The sequence below is a fragment of the Felis catus genome, chromosome A3 (assembly GCF_018350175.1).
Source record: "Felis catus isolate Fca126 chromosome A3, F.catus_Fca126_mat1.0, whole genome shotgun sequence".
NCBI lineage: Eukaryota > Metazoa > Chordata > Mammalia > Carnivora > Felidae > Felis > Felis catus.
The window spans coordinates 64,222,901-64,237,978 of NC_058370.1; the positions used below are offsets into that span (position 1 = coordinate 64,222,901).

At 39.9% G+C, this 15,078-nt stretch overlaps 1 protein-coding gene across 7 annotated transcripts in view; it reads left to right on the forward strand.

Annotated features, from left to right (window-relative positions):
• CAMKMT (calmodulin-lysine N-methyltransferase) overlaps positions 1-15,078 on the forward strand; it is a 411,885-nt gene that overhangs the window by 89,428 nt on the left and 307,379 nt on the right. The window lies entirely within an intron of this gene.

A 15,078-nucleotide genomic window follows, 5' to 3' on the forward strand; every position in this document is an offset into this window, starting at 1 on the left:
GCCGGGCATCTCAGATTTTTGTTGGTAGGTTAATGTTTACCTAGATGTGAATGTGTCTTTCTTCAACTTTTTAATTTATGTTCTAGTTTCAACTGGCTTAGGGGACACAGACTCCAAGCCCTTCCTTAAAGAAGCCCTAGGCAGGGTCACTGGGGGACAGTTGTCCTCCTGATGGGTCATGGGGAGTGGCAGTAGACCTGGGGCTGTCAAACCTTTGTTTGGAAACTCGTTTTAATCAACTCCCTGGTATCCATATTTTCCTAATTTCTTTGTTTTTATTCAAGCCATTAGTAATGTTGCTTTTGAAAAATTTAGTATTATTTTGGTCAAATGGTGAAGGGAACGAGATATTTGTATCTTTTACCAGACTAGGTCATAGATGCCTAGGAGGCAAGAGTGCTGCTGAGCACAGTAGCCTCGGTGGGCTTCTAGTCCTTCCGTTTTAGAGGGTAGCCTTCTCAGAGCTTTTCCTCCAGCCCTCAGATGGCTACCAGGACAAAACCACTCCCACAGATCCTCCTAAATGACTTTACAAAAGACACACACACACACACACACACACACACACACACACACACACACACACATAATATCAAATTATAGAGAAGAATTTTGAGTCATTATTAGGTAGTGAGGCTGGCTTTTTGTTCCTATTTTCCTGTCCTTTTTATTTTTTTTAATTTTATTGTTTTGTATTTTAACTCCAGTATAATTAACATACGTGTTCTATTAGTTTCAGGCGTATAATACAGTGATTCAACAATTCTTTATATTACCCCGTGGTCATCACAATAAGTGAACTCTTTAATACCCATCACCTTTTTCACCCATTCCCACCCACCTCCCCCCAGTAACCATCAGTTTGTTCTCTATAGTTAAGACTGTTTCTTAGTTGTGTCTCTCTTTTTTCCCCATTTGTTCATTTGTTTTGTTTCTTAAATTCCACATACGGGTGAAATCAAATGGTGTTTGTCTTTCTCTGACTTATTTTGCTTAGCATTATACTCTCTAGCTCCATCCACGTCATTGCAAATGGCAAGATTTCATTCTTTTTTTATGGCTGAGTAAATATTCCATTATATATATATATATATATATATATATAGGAATATAATGGAATATTTATAATGGAATAATATATATATATATCACATCTTCTTTATCCATTCATCAGTCGATGGACACTTTGGCTGCTTCCACAATTTGGCTATTGTAAATTGCCCTTTCTTTTTAAAAAAAAGTAGTATCCAATTGACCAAACATACAGTCTTACAGTAGTGGGGATATTAAATGATTTGACTAGTTCAATCACTAAACTAAACTGCCAAAGTCTGACGTACAGGTGATTTTCAACTGATGTTTACTGAGCACTTAGCGTGTACCAGGTTCTATCCCAAATGCTTTACATTCATCATCTCATTCAGTCTTCACAGCCACTTTAAGAGCAAACTGAGGTTGGGGCACCTGGGTGGCTCAGTCAGTTAAGCGTCTGACTTTGACTCAGGTCATGATCTCACATTTCATGAGTTCTGGAGAAGAAACAAGGTGAGGCTGGAGAGAGCAGAAAACCCAGTTGGTGAAAGGCCTTTTGTACCCAATGCCAACGAGAATGAACTTGATCCTGAAGGCAATAGGGAGCTAACGGAGTGGTGTGATCAAATCTGTGCTTTAGAAACATTTTTCACTCTTGCTGCAGCATGAAGAATGGGCTGGAGGAGAGCAAGCAGGGAGAACAATTAGGAGGCTGGAGATGTGGCCATGGGGAGAAATGCGTGGGTGGATTCCAGAGATTGAGAAAGTACAGGTGACAGAATTGGTGAAAGAGGAAACCAGACGTGGGGAGAAAGGGAAGAGGGAGCAGTTACAGATGGCATCTTGGCAACTTGTTAGAAAGGAACAATAGAACTGAAAAAGGAGAATGGAAAAAATATATAGAAATTAAGTAGGAGTTTAGTTAAAGATGAGATGTCAGCAAAAGGTTGTAATGGTTTTGTCTCTAAAACTGCTTTCCTACCCAAATCATTAGCTGTCATTTGTTTCCAGTTTTGTATTGTACTACTCATTCACACAGTCAGTTTTACAGTGTAGATTCTAGGAAAACAATATTTTAATTTGTTGGGGCATTTTTTAGGTACAACGCTTTTATGAGCCAGTGTTTCTAAAATGCAAGATACAGACTTTGTTAGTTTAGTATTTCAAATACCATTATGTAATTATTTTTTATGGGATGAAGTTTTAAAATATGGCCCTTGATAATAGTGGTATTACTTGTGGCTAAAGTTATGCTTTCTCTTTAAATTTCCCCAACCAAATATGTATATAAGTGTGTGTGTGTGTGTGTGTGTGTGTGTGTGTACACATGTTTTTGTATTAAAACAAAATCCAAAATCCAAAATGCAAGGTTGTTGTGGCAGAGTGATGGTGATATTTGGTAGTGTTTATTAAAGCAAACCTCTAGAATTTTTAAAGCTCATTTATCTTTCTTTGTGTTTTGTTTTTCTGGGACTTGACAACATAGTGGTTCATGTGCAACTCATGGCAGTGTATAGCCCGGTACATCATATCAAACTTTAAAAGACTGACCTACCCTGGGGCGCCTGGGTGGTTCAGTCGGTTAAGCATCTGACTTCAGCTCAGGTCATGATCTCATTGTTCGTGAGTTTGAGCCCCGTGTGGGGCTCCGTGTTGACAGCTCAGAGCTTGGAGCCTGCTTCAGATTCTGTGTGTGTGTGTCTCTCTCTCTCTGCCCCTCCCCCATTCACACTCTGTCTGTCTCTCAAAAATAATAAACATTAAAAAAAAAAAAGACCTACTTGAAATTGTATTTCGGATTCATCTACTTTATCATTGTTAGTTAATACAGTTAGGAGGCGTAACCAAATAGGATTCAGAGAACTACTGCCTTCTCCAAGTTTCTGATTTTATGGACTTCTTGGGTCTTTTTTTTTTTTTTTTCCATGTCATCTGGTCCAGATATCCACCAACACATATACTCTTTTTCTGACATGCCTGTTGGTTTTATTGAAGTAAAAAATATCGACAGCTAAAATTTAAGTGCTTACTGTTACCTTGTTCTAAGTTTTTTACATGTATTAATTCACGCTGTCTTGGCAGTAACTCCATGAGGAAGGCACTTTTAGCCCGATGAGGAAACTGAGGCATAGACAGGTTTAATAATTTGTCCAAGGCCACTCAGCTAATAAATGGCAGGCTGAGATTTGCATGTAGACAGCCTGGCTTCAAAGTTTGTCCTCGTAACCATTCATTTGTACATTGTTTCAAATTAAAGATAACACTAGATTTACATCTTCCTACTATTAAATCCGGTTTCAGTAAAACATTATCCATCACAATAAATGGATGACTTCAGTTTAAATAACATGGCCTTGAACTTGAATTTGTAAATTTGTTTTGGTTTTGTGATTACATAAAAGCTGTAAATATAAGGTTATATTTATGTCTGTACATATATAATTAAAATTACAAAAAATAATTTAGTGAACAATTAGAGTAATCTTCAAATCTTTTCTTTTTAAAAAAAATTTTTTTGGGGGGCACCTGGGTGGCTCAGTCGGTTAAGTGTCCGACTTCAGCTCAGGTCACGATCTCACGGTCTGCGAGTTTGAGCCCCGCGTCCGGCTCTGGGCTGATGGCTCAGAGCCTAGAGCCTGCTTCCGATTCTGTGCCTCCCTCTCTCTCTGCCCCTCCGCGTTCATGCTCTGTCTCTCTCTGTCTCAAAAATAAATAAACGTTAAAAAAAAATTAAAAAAAAATTTTTTTAATGCTTATCTCATAGAGAGAGAGAGAGAGAGAGAGAGAGTGTGTGTGTGCACGTGTGAGCACAAGTTGGGGAGGGCAGAGAGAGAGAGGGAGACGCAGGATCCAAAGCAGGCTCCAGGCTCTAAGCTGTCAGCAAAGAGTCCGATGCGGAGCTTGAACTGACAAACCGTGAGATCATGACCTGGGCCGAAGTCAGATGTTTAACTGACTGAGCCACTCAGGCGCCCCTCAAAATTTTTAAAGGTTGTTTTTTTTTTTTAAAGAATAATTGTGTTTAAGAAACACTGTGACATAAAGTTAGGTTTCTAATATGGTATTAAAGGTATGTACCTTACCTGTGTTTTCAGTTTTATTTCTTACATCTAGCTTTATACTTTATACTTCTGGAATATTAAATTCCACTCAGATGCAATTTTTTTTTTTTTGCCTCATTTGTTGCCTTTACATGGGATTGTTTCTTATTTCTCCCCAGCTAAACCTCCTGTCTAACTCAGATCAGATACTACCCCTTCTAGGAAGACTGAACAACATCCCCTCAGTGCCTCCCTAAACTTGGTTGGTGCCCTTGTTTTTGTAACCTCACAATGTTCTGTTGCAGCCTTCTATTGTTTCATTCAACAGATTGTTTTAAAGTTGTAGCTAGGGGCACCTGGGTGGCTCAGTCGGTTGAGCATCCAACTTCAGCTCAGGTCATGATCTCACAGCTCATGGGTTCGAGTCCTGCGTGGGGCTCTGTGCTGACAGCTCGGAGCCTGGAGCCTGCTTCAGATTCTGTGTCTCCCTCTCTCTCTGCCCCTCCCCCGTTCATGCTCTGTCTCTGACTCTCTCTCAAAAATAAACATTAAAACAAATTTTTTAAAGTTGTTGTAGCTATTTTCCATTGGCCTGATAACTCGAGCAAAGGGGTAGGAGCTGAATAAACAACTATAGTTAAAGGTATACTTGTTTGGCCCAATTGGTTCATGTTCTTGAAGCCACAATCTTTTTCTCCCAACTGCCTTTTGGAGCCTCCAGTTGAAACCACCATCAGCTGTCATCAAAGCATTAAAAACTCTCGTTTTGGGGCACAGTTTGCTGGAGTACATTCTTTCTTGCATGCCTAGATCTTTCTCCTCTTATCATCCCAATGACTTTATCCTGCAATTAATCTCTCTCCCACATCCTTGTTTCTCCTTCTCTATAGAATCATTCTCATCAGCACACAAACATGCCATCGTACCTCCCTTGTTAAAAATAATTCCCTCTTGACCTGATTTCCATCCTAGCGACTGTTCTAGTCCCCTGGCACCCACCTCCTTTTTGGTTCCTTGTCACAGAAAAACTTCTTGGTAGAATAGGTTCTAGTTGTTTCCCCTCTCTGCTGGTCTGGATTTAAGAGGTGTCAGCATACTGGGTCCGTCTGAAAACTTTTCCAGTCTTCCTAAATACTGTAGGTCAGGAGGTGTCAGGCATCAACAACGAAGTTACTGAATAAAAACCCTGAAATAAACATTTTTTGATTGGAGGCAAAGTTCTCATTGGCAGGTTCAGGGTTCAAGATTCTCATTTTTTCTGATAATGTCTCCATGTCATGGGATAGGGCTTCTTATGGTACAGGGTGGGGCTGGTTGGAGATGAAGGGGCTGATGTGGGAGGGAATGGAAAACGTTTTTTGACTTGTATAGGTCTCATCAAAATGTACTCGTTTCAGATAGGGCTTAGGATGGCGTATCCTCTGGTCCCATGTATATAGTTCAGCTTCTGATTTCCTTAAGGAAACCTTAAGATTCTGAAAGCTAGACTGTGCTATCCTTTTCTAAATTTTTTTTTTAACGTTTATTTATTTTTGAGACAGAGAGAGACAGAGCATGAACGAGGGAGGGTCAGAGAGAGGGAGACACAGAATCTGAAACAGGCTCCAGGCTCTGAGCTGTCAGCACAGAGCCCGACATGGGGCTCGATCCCACGGACCGCGAGATCATGACCTGAGCTGAAGTCAGCCGCCCGACCGACTGAGCCACCCAGGCGCCCCTGTACTATCCTGTTCTAAATTATCTAAAGGTCTCAGGGAAGATGTCACAGAGAGGGTGTTGGTAGCAGTAATAGAAAATACAGTATTATTCTTATTTTTTGGAATTAAGAACCTGACATTCAGATTGCCCCATGATACAATGCTAGTAAATGCTAGTAAATATTAATGCTGGGATTTGAAACCCAGGTCTGATTTCAAAGCATGTACTTGTTCCACTGTTACATCTGTAACAATACTCTTTTTTTTTTTTAAGTAATCTTTCTGCCCCCTGTGGGGCTTGCATTCATGACCCTGAGATCAAGAGTTACATGTTCTACCAGCCGAGCCAGCCAGGTGGACCAACAAACTCCTTTAAGTCTTTTTTTTTTTTTTTTTTTAAGTTTATTGATTTATTTTGAGAGAGAGAGAGAGAGAGAGAGAGAGAGAGAGAGAGAGAGAGAGGGGATGGGCAGAGAGAGAGAGAGGGGGAGAGGGAGAGAGAGAAAAGAGAGAGAGAGAGAGTGGGGATGGGCAGAGAGAGAGGGGGGGAGAGAGAGAGAGAAGAGAGAGAGAGAGAGAGAGAGTGGGGATGGGCAGAGAGAGAGGGAGAGAGAGAGAGAGAAGAGAGAGAGTGGGGATGGGCAGAGAGAGAGAGAGAGAGAGAGAGAGAGAGAGAGAGAGAGAGAGAGAGAATCCCAACAGGCTTTGCACTGTCAGCACAGAGCCCAGTGTGGGGCTCAAACTCATGAACCGTGAAACCGTGACCTGAGCCACAATCAAGAGTTGGACGCTTAACAGACTGAACCACCCAGGCGTCCCCAAACTCTTTAAGTCTTAAATTGCACTACCCAGTGTGGTAGCCACTAACCCCGTAGCTTTTTAAAATTAAGCTTAATTAAAAATTTAAAACCTTAAATTAAAAATTCATTTCCTCAGTCCACTAGCCATGTTTCATTTGCTCAGTGCCATATGTGGCTAATGACTACTACATTGGGCAGGGATCATATATTTCTATCAGAAGGATCTGGTAAGCAGCACTTGTTTCCAAGACATTCGTTTTTCACAGAAGAATCTCACATTCTGACAATTCGATACTACTTGTGTTGATCCTAATCGTAGAACCTTTGTTCTCTGATTTTTTTCTCATTGTCCGTTTTGAATATCTTGGCATTATTTTTCACAGAATCTCTCTTTTATTGGGGGTATACATCTATACATCTTTTAGCCCACCCTTGTGTTCTCAAAATGGCCGATTTTACGTTAGTCTTGCCCGTTCCACTAATTTGAATTCCACGTCATGAGATGAACATTAGCGTTACACTTTGTGCTTACCTGGCCAGCACCTCAGGGATTCATCTGTTAGGTCATGTCATATCCTTTGAAGTAGTGCTTTGGTCCTGCTTTGTTAGGATTTTTTCCCTTGCTTGTTTGTTCCCTGTTACATCTCAGGACACTTTTCTTGTGTTATGACTCTTTGCATGTTTATATTCAAGTCTCTTTTTCGAGCTGAGATTTCTGGATACTTGAGGTTCAGGCCTTTTGATTTGGCTTGCTGGAAAACAAGGGGTTACTCTTTCTCTGTATCATGAGTTTTCAGGATCAGACAATTCTTTGGCCTTTAAATTATGACTCATAATTTACCTAAATCAGTGCTGTTGGGTGATAAGATCCAGGCTAGATCACAATGATGACAATGAGGTCTTAATCCTCAGCCCGTATCATTAAGCTTGCAAATAGAAAAGTCTTGAGGGCCGCTTGGGTGGCTCAGTAGGTTAAGCATCGTCATGACTTCAGCCCAGGTCATGATCTCACAGTTTGTGAGTTTGAGCTCCCCACTGGGTCTTGGGATTCTCTCTCTCTCTCTCTCTCTGCCCCACTCATCTCTCTCTTTCTCTCTCTCTCTCTCTCTCAAAATAAATAAAATTAAAAAAAAAAGATTTTGGAAAACTCTTGAGAACTAAAACTCTGTCTTTGCTTTCCCCCATGGTAGATGTCATTTTGTGTGTTCAGTAAATATAGATGATTAACTGTATAAAAAAGGCAAGTTGTCTGGTTAACCCATTTCTTGTGCTTGCTGCTGCTGCTGCTGCTGCTGCTGCTGCTTCTTCTTCTTCTCTCTCTCTCTCTCCCTCTCTCTCTCTCTCTTTTTTGTGCCTTTAACCCAACACAGAGTGAGCAATATAATGCCTTTGTATACCTTTTAATTTTAGTGAATTGTTATAGAGATAACTCAAATTTAGTGCTAGGCCTTCTGCCTTATAACTCTGTACGTATATATTTCCTTATACCAACTAGTTTTACTGCAGAAGGTGACAGCTGCACCTCATTCTTGCCTTTTTATGTCTATTCTATATGCCACTGTTTTCTGTGCATTTTGATATGGGAGTCTTTATATTTGAAATGATATAAAGGGAAGGAAAGTATTCTCTTCATGTAGACCTCCAAGACAGTTGTTTTTTCCCCCCCTTTCTTTCAGCACCTTCTGTGGGCAACTATATATATATATATATAGGATTGATGAGGAAGCAAAAGAGGTCGCCCCATAGCACTTTAAAGAAAAGATGTTGGGCTGGCCTTCAAAGCTGGCCCTTGGGAAGCAGGTAGTGTCCTTGTTTCTGGATGGACATGCTGGTAGAAGCTTGGGGATAAAGAACGTCAGCAGAGTCTGGCCTGGATATTCATCTTCATTTGAGAGACTTGAATTTAAGAAAAGAAGGTGTAGATGAGGTGTAGATGTGTAGATGAGGTGAATGAGGGATAAGATGTATGTGACCCAGCTCTCCCAGTTGCCTTACAATAGCTTCAGCGACCCTAGTGGAGCATGGATCGGAAGCCCAATAGCATAGGTTATAATTCCCATAGAGCTGCATGTATGCGTGTGTGTATATGAATGCATATATTTGTTACATGTATGTGTGTGTGTGTGTGTGTATACACATATTGGGTCTATATATATAAAACAAATATATACTTAAAACTATATATGACACGTACATATATAACCAATACACATAATACATATACACATATAAATATGTATGTAATAAAATCATGTATTTTAATATAATGTATAACTATATATGTGTGTGGTTTAGATCTGTTCACTTTTCTTTGATTAGCGCCAAGGTTTTCACGATTACGGCGTTCTTATAGTCTGTTCCTAGTACAAAGTTGAAGCCTGTGATTTCTAGGCACATCTAGAAATGACATCTCCAGGTCATCTCTTGCCTATAAGCCATGTTGTATTTCTCAACTTTCTGATGAAGGCCACACTTTTTGATGACAGCTTGTGTCTCAATGTGATATTACCTCTGCCTTGAAGATGCTCTTCTCAGTTTGCTGACAGACTTTTACTACTCTTTTCTAGGTACAGTTGAAATGCTGCCTACTTGCCTTTCCAAATTCCTTCAGGCCAGGGGTTCCTTCCCTTGTACTTCGACAGTACTTACTTTATCCTTCTGTCCCAGGACTTAGCGCCCATTGTCATTATCACTGTGTGTGTGTCATGCCTCTGTCTGGAGAGCGTCTGTAGCTGGGGCGGGGTAAGGTTATATCCTTAACGTTTAGCACAGACCTAGACTTAAAATAGGTGCTCAAGAAATGTCTGAATGACTGAAAGAAGAGAAGAATGAATAAAATCTACCGCCTCAGGTTTCAGACATGCTTGAGTTCTTCCAACTCCCTTTTCTTTTGTGCTGCTTTTCTGGATCTTCTTCCGTGCCACGTGTTCTTCTGTCCTACCTGGTAGATTTTAGCGCTTAGGAAATATGTGTTGGAAGGTTTAAAATATAGTGCCTTGAATTCCTTAGAGGAAAAGTCTATGAATAAATAATTAGACTCATTTCCCATCAAAATCTAAAGTGTGAAAAAATGTTCGCTATCATTTGGTGCTTTATTCACTTGTATGGTAATCTAATGGCATATCCATTGTTATCACGGAACTATACTGAAATATTTTACTCTTGGGGCTTTTCATCTGACAAAAGGAAGCTTTTCGAAAATGAAAAAGCGCAGTTCCCGTCCCTGGTATGCCAGGGGGCAATTTATTAGTTTTGTAACGCATGGGTTAATATTACCATGTTTTATATTGAACATTACTTGAAAAAATTACTATTAATATCGCTGCAGCATGTATGTATATAACTGCTGTCATCTTGGGGGTATGTAAATCAGGAATGTTGCTGAAGAACTACTTAGCATTTTCTTGGGGGTGAAGTGCTTAGTTTTGGAATTTAATTGTAGGTTTTACATTTAAGCTGTTCAGTATTACTCGTATAAAGGTTCTATAAATTTCTTGCTTTGTAGTTTAACAGATTTAGTCACCACAGTTGAAAGGCATCATCCTCATAATGAAGCCAGAAAAGAATAAAGGTTGATCATGCAGGGCTGGCTGGCTGTGACATTGAACAATAGAGCTTGACTTCTTCATGTCTGTTAAATGAGACTATGGGGTGTGCTTATCTTGCTGCAATGATATTGAATTGTAACAAGAAAATGTTATGTTGTGCTGCTCTGCAAAGGGGGTGTGCATCTATTCTCACTCCATATGTACGGGAAAGGCTTTAAAACCCTATGGAAGCAGCTTGAAGTCTAGCTTGAAGTCTAACGGCACAGACCGGGTATAATACTGAAACAAAAAATAAAGAAAGAAAAAAGTAACAAGGCTTTGAAATAGCCCCGAAGTTTTTTTTTTCCAGTGCAGTCTTTCTTTAAAGGGCTGAAGGCGGCTCAGGAAGGGTATGCTGGAAAAATTTGATTTTGAAGAGGTCTTTGTGAAGGAGATAAGTGATGTGGTGTGAGGGAAAAACAAGAGGATGTTGTGTTGCCCAGATGACAGATTTATTCTAAACTTTTCTACATTTGTACTTGGTACAGTTCAACTCAAGTCCCTAAACATCAATGAAATACCTTCTGTGTTCCCAACACTGTGATGGATACCATAGGAGGTTTTGAAAAAAGTGTGTGATTCAATCCTGCCCCCGACGAATTTAGTATCTTTTTTGAGGAGACGAAAATGAAATCCGTGAAATAACTTCTTAGAATTGTTGGATGTATGAATGACAGTATTGTAAGCTGTCAGGATCATTTAAAATTTTGATTCTGTTATTATATGTATCATTCCCAGATGTGTCACATGAGCATTTGATAGGCATCCCTTTTGTGTCTTAAGTCACTGCTAAAAATATTGAAAAGTCAAGGGCAAGATTGGGGGCAAGAAAGAGCATTCTGACACTCCCACGCTTGTTCTTAGCATGTGTTTTGGTCTACTCTTGAACATGGCGTCATTTTCTAAACATATGTAAACTACTTAGTTAAGTCAGTTACAGAATTTTATCATGGATGTCAAACTACTGTTCAAGTTTGTGTACTTATTTTTTTATGTGTACTTATTTATCTTTCCCAGGAAATCAAAACAGCACATCCATTCCCATTTCCTTCTTTTCAGTCATTTGTCATGATTCCTCAGTGTGATTCCTGACAGCAGATTATAGATCCCAGTTTTAAACTTAGTAGTATGGTGAAATATAGATTGCTTTTTCTGGAGATTCAAACCCTCCTAAGGCAGCTACTAGATATTCTGTTGTTTCCTCACCTGTTCTGGCCTGTGTTTTCTTTTTTATGTTGCTCATCTTTCCCTTCCTTTCTGAAGACTGATTTTTTTCTTCCAGGAGAAGACTGAGTTGAAGTAGAAGGTGAACCGCTGCCTGCCTATTGTCCATTGCCTTTCCTTTCTTCCTTAATAACAGAACCAGAACTTAGATTTTTTTTCAGGAATTTTTTTAAGTTTATTTATTTTGAGAGAGCGAGGGGAAAGTGGAAGAGGGGGAGAGAGAGAGAGAGAGAGAGCGCGCGCGAATCCCAAGCAGGCTCTACACTGTCAGTGCAGAGCCTGATGTGGGGCTCTAACTCTTGAACCGTGAGATCATTATGAAATCTACAGTTAGGATGCTTAACCAGCTGAGCCACCCAGGTGCCCTGGGAACTTAGTTTTTTTTTTTTTTTTTTAGGGTGGGAATGTGCCCAGTGAAAATACTATCTGCACTCCCTTGGGTGGGTGACCTTGTGATAGATTCTGGCCAGTGAGAAAGAAGGGTACATTGTGGGGTGCAGGATATTAATTAGCTGATGCTGCATGACAAATTACCTCAAAATCCAGTGGCTTAAAACAAAAATAAAAATGTACTATCTCACAAATTTTGGGGGTCAGTAATTCAAGAGAGCTAAACTGTGTGGCCGAGGGTATCAGAGATTGAAATCAAGATGTCAGGTGGGCCTGCAGTTATCTCTGAAGGTGTGACTTAGAGGATCTTTTAACCCCTATGTTCTCTTGCCTAATAATAATAATAACAATAACATCAACAAAATTAATAATATCTGCCCCAGGAAGGCAAAGGTAAAATATGCAGAGCACTATCATAGGTCAAATGCTACTATGAATTTAAAGATGCTGATTAGAACTAAGTCTATGTTATTAGTCCCATTCACTGATTTCTTTCCTTTTGGAGTGTTAGGATACTCTGAATCCTCTCTCACTCCTATAACTTGTGTTCTTTCATAGAACTTTTGTAATCTGTCTGAGAAAGACATCCCTTGCCCTTCATGTGCTCCATGAGCCATTGTATACTCACTATTTAACCTAAAACAAACAAACAAAAAATATTAAATGCTAAACTGATGACCATCAAATGTAAAACCTTCCAAACAAAGGCTACATATGTTAGGAATGAGAGAAATCAGTAATGGCTAGAGGCAGGGAAGGACATAACATCGTGGTAAGAGTAGACTGATTGAAACATGACCAACCCTAAAGCCAGAGATACCTGGATGATGAGAAAGACACTAAAGAAAGAAATGATAACAGACTGCCCATTGTTACATGTAATTTTGAGGCCAGAATTCATTTGCTGAACTGTGAATAAGAGCTTAACATGCATAGATTGCTTTTCCTTTAAGCAGAATTTCTCCCTTATTCCCAAAAAGCTATGCATGTAAGTGTGTTATGAGGCTGCTAAGCTTGGTGTGTAATTAGCATGATAGTTATGGGCTAGGGTTAAGGATGGCGTGAGACATGGGTAGGCAGGCATGATAAGGTACATGAGACATTAAGTAGCTTGTTTCTCACACATTCTGTTCTTCATCTGGTGGTAGAAAAATCCCGAAATGATTTATTTGGGGTCTTAATCTTATGGGAGGTGATGTTTACTGGAAGAGAAAGGGTCTTGGTAATATGATTCATCAAATAAATTGGTCATTGTGTTTGGTGTAGACATATTTCGGAAAAGTAAAATTTCTTTTTCTTTTCTTTTTTAATGTTTATTCATTTTTTTTTTAATTTTTTTTAACGTTTTATTTCTTTTTGAGACAGGGAGAGACAGAGCATGAATGGGGAGGGTCAGAGAGAGAGGGAGACACAGAATCCGAAACAGGCTCCAGGCTCTGAGCTGTCAGCACAGAGCCCAACGCGGGGCTCGAACTCACGGACTGTGAGATCATGACCTGAGCCGAAGTCGGCCGCTTAACCGACTGAGCCACCCAGGTGCCCCGTTTATTCATTTTTGAGAGGGAGAGAGTGTGAGCAGGGGAGGGGCAGGGAGAGAGGGAGACAGAGAATCCCAAACTTCCAGCGCAGGCCCTGTGCGGGGCTTGAACTCATGAACCGCAAGATCATGACATGAGCCGAAATCAAGAGTTGGATGCTTAACCACCTGAGCCACCCAGGTGCCCCTAAAATTTCTTTGCTGGAAGTTGCAGGATCTGTATCCAATCAACGAATATTTTTCGAATGTCAATTATGTCAGGTTCAGTGGTGATTTATTCTCAGAGTCTTCTGGATTTGTTCTTTCCCTTATATTCTCATTTACTTCAACAACCTAAGTTCAGACCCGGTGGCCTCCTTCCACCTCTGTTTTCCACCTCTTGTGTACCCTGCATGCTTTTGGTCCAGATCGAGACCTTTCATCAATCAGTCTTTGCCCTAAAGCTTATCTTCTGCCATTCTTCATTATAACGCAAGGAATTACTATTTTTTTTAAATGTTGTTTTTTAATGTTTTATTTATTCTTTTTTTTTTAATTTTTTTTTTCAACGTTTTTTATTTATTTTTGGGACAGAGAGAGACAGAGCATGAACGGGGGAGGGGCAGAGAGAGAGGGAGACACAGAATCGGAAACAGGCTCCAGGCTCCGAGCCATCAGCCCAGAGCCCGACGCGGGGCTCGAACTCACAGACCGCGAGATGGTGACCTGGCTGAAGTAGGACGCTTAACCGACTGCGCCACCCAGGCCCCCTATAACGCAAGGAATTATGGCCACACCTGTGTCTTTACTTTTATTGTCATGCATATTAATAATTCCCACATCTGGGCCTCTGCTTATTCCTTTTTCATTTTAGCATTTATGAAGGCAGTGTCTATACTTGGTTACCCAAATGTTCTTTCTTTAGTGTAACTCATATTCCTGACAAGTGAATAAAATTTTGGTGTGGCATACCATTTAAGACAAGAGTAAAGAATTTTAATTTACCTTCATGTAAAGTTCTGTTTTTATTTAGTGGATATATGACCCATCTAAAATATTGCTTTATTACAGAAACATGGAACCTCAGAATTAGAAAAACCTTGGGGGTTAGAATACACCCTTCCTTAATTTTCATATAAGGAAACTGAGATTCAGAGAGGTTAAGAGATTTGGCTTAAGGCATTTGAATAATACATGGGAAGAGTAGGATTAAAACCCACATTTTATAACTCATAGAGTGTGCTTTTCACTAGAATAATTGATTCCTCTTATTCTCCTCTTGTTTTATCTCTTTTCTAAAACCTCTAGAGGTAAGGGCTGTATTTCTGTCCCTTCAACCTATATCCATAACATTAGCACCATGCAGTGATTTGGGATAAATAAACTTAGACGAGATGTAATGATCATGTAGATATATGTGAATGTATCAGTCATAATGGGATGGGTTCTGCTGGAATAACAAATAGCCTATTACCTAACTTCAGTGGCTTAAAACACCAAAGTTTCTTTCGTGTGCATGTTTATCTTGGGTTTATTGTGGCTCTGGTCCATATTGCCTTCAATCTGGGACCTAGGATGATGAAGCAAATTCCGGAACAATTGTCGGAGATAGAAAAGAGACACAATGAATGCTGTGCTGGGCCTCAGACACTTGTTTTCACATCTTATTGCCTAGAGCAATTTATATAGCCAAGCTTGTTGTTAATAGGGTGGAAAAGTATAATCTTTACCAGGTAGGGACAGCAAATATTTTTGAAAAATAATACCCCCAATTTTTTTTACTGTGACCCT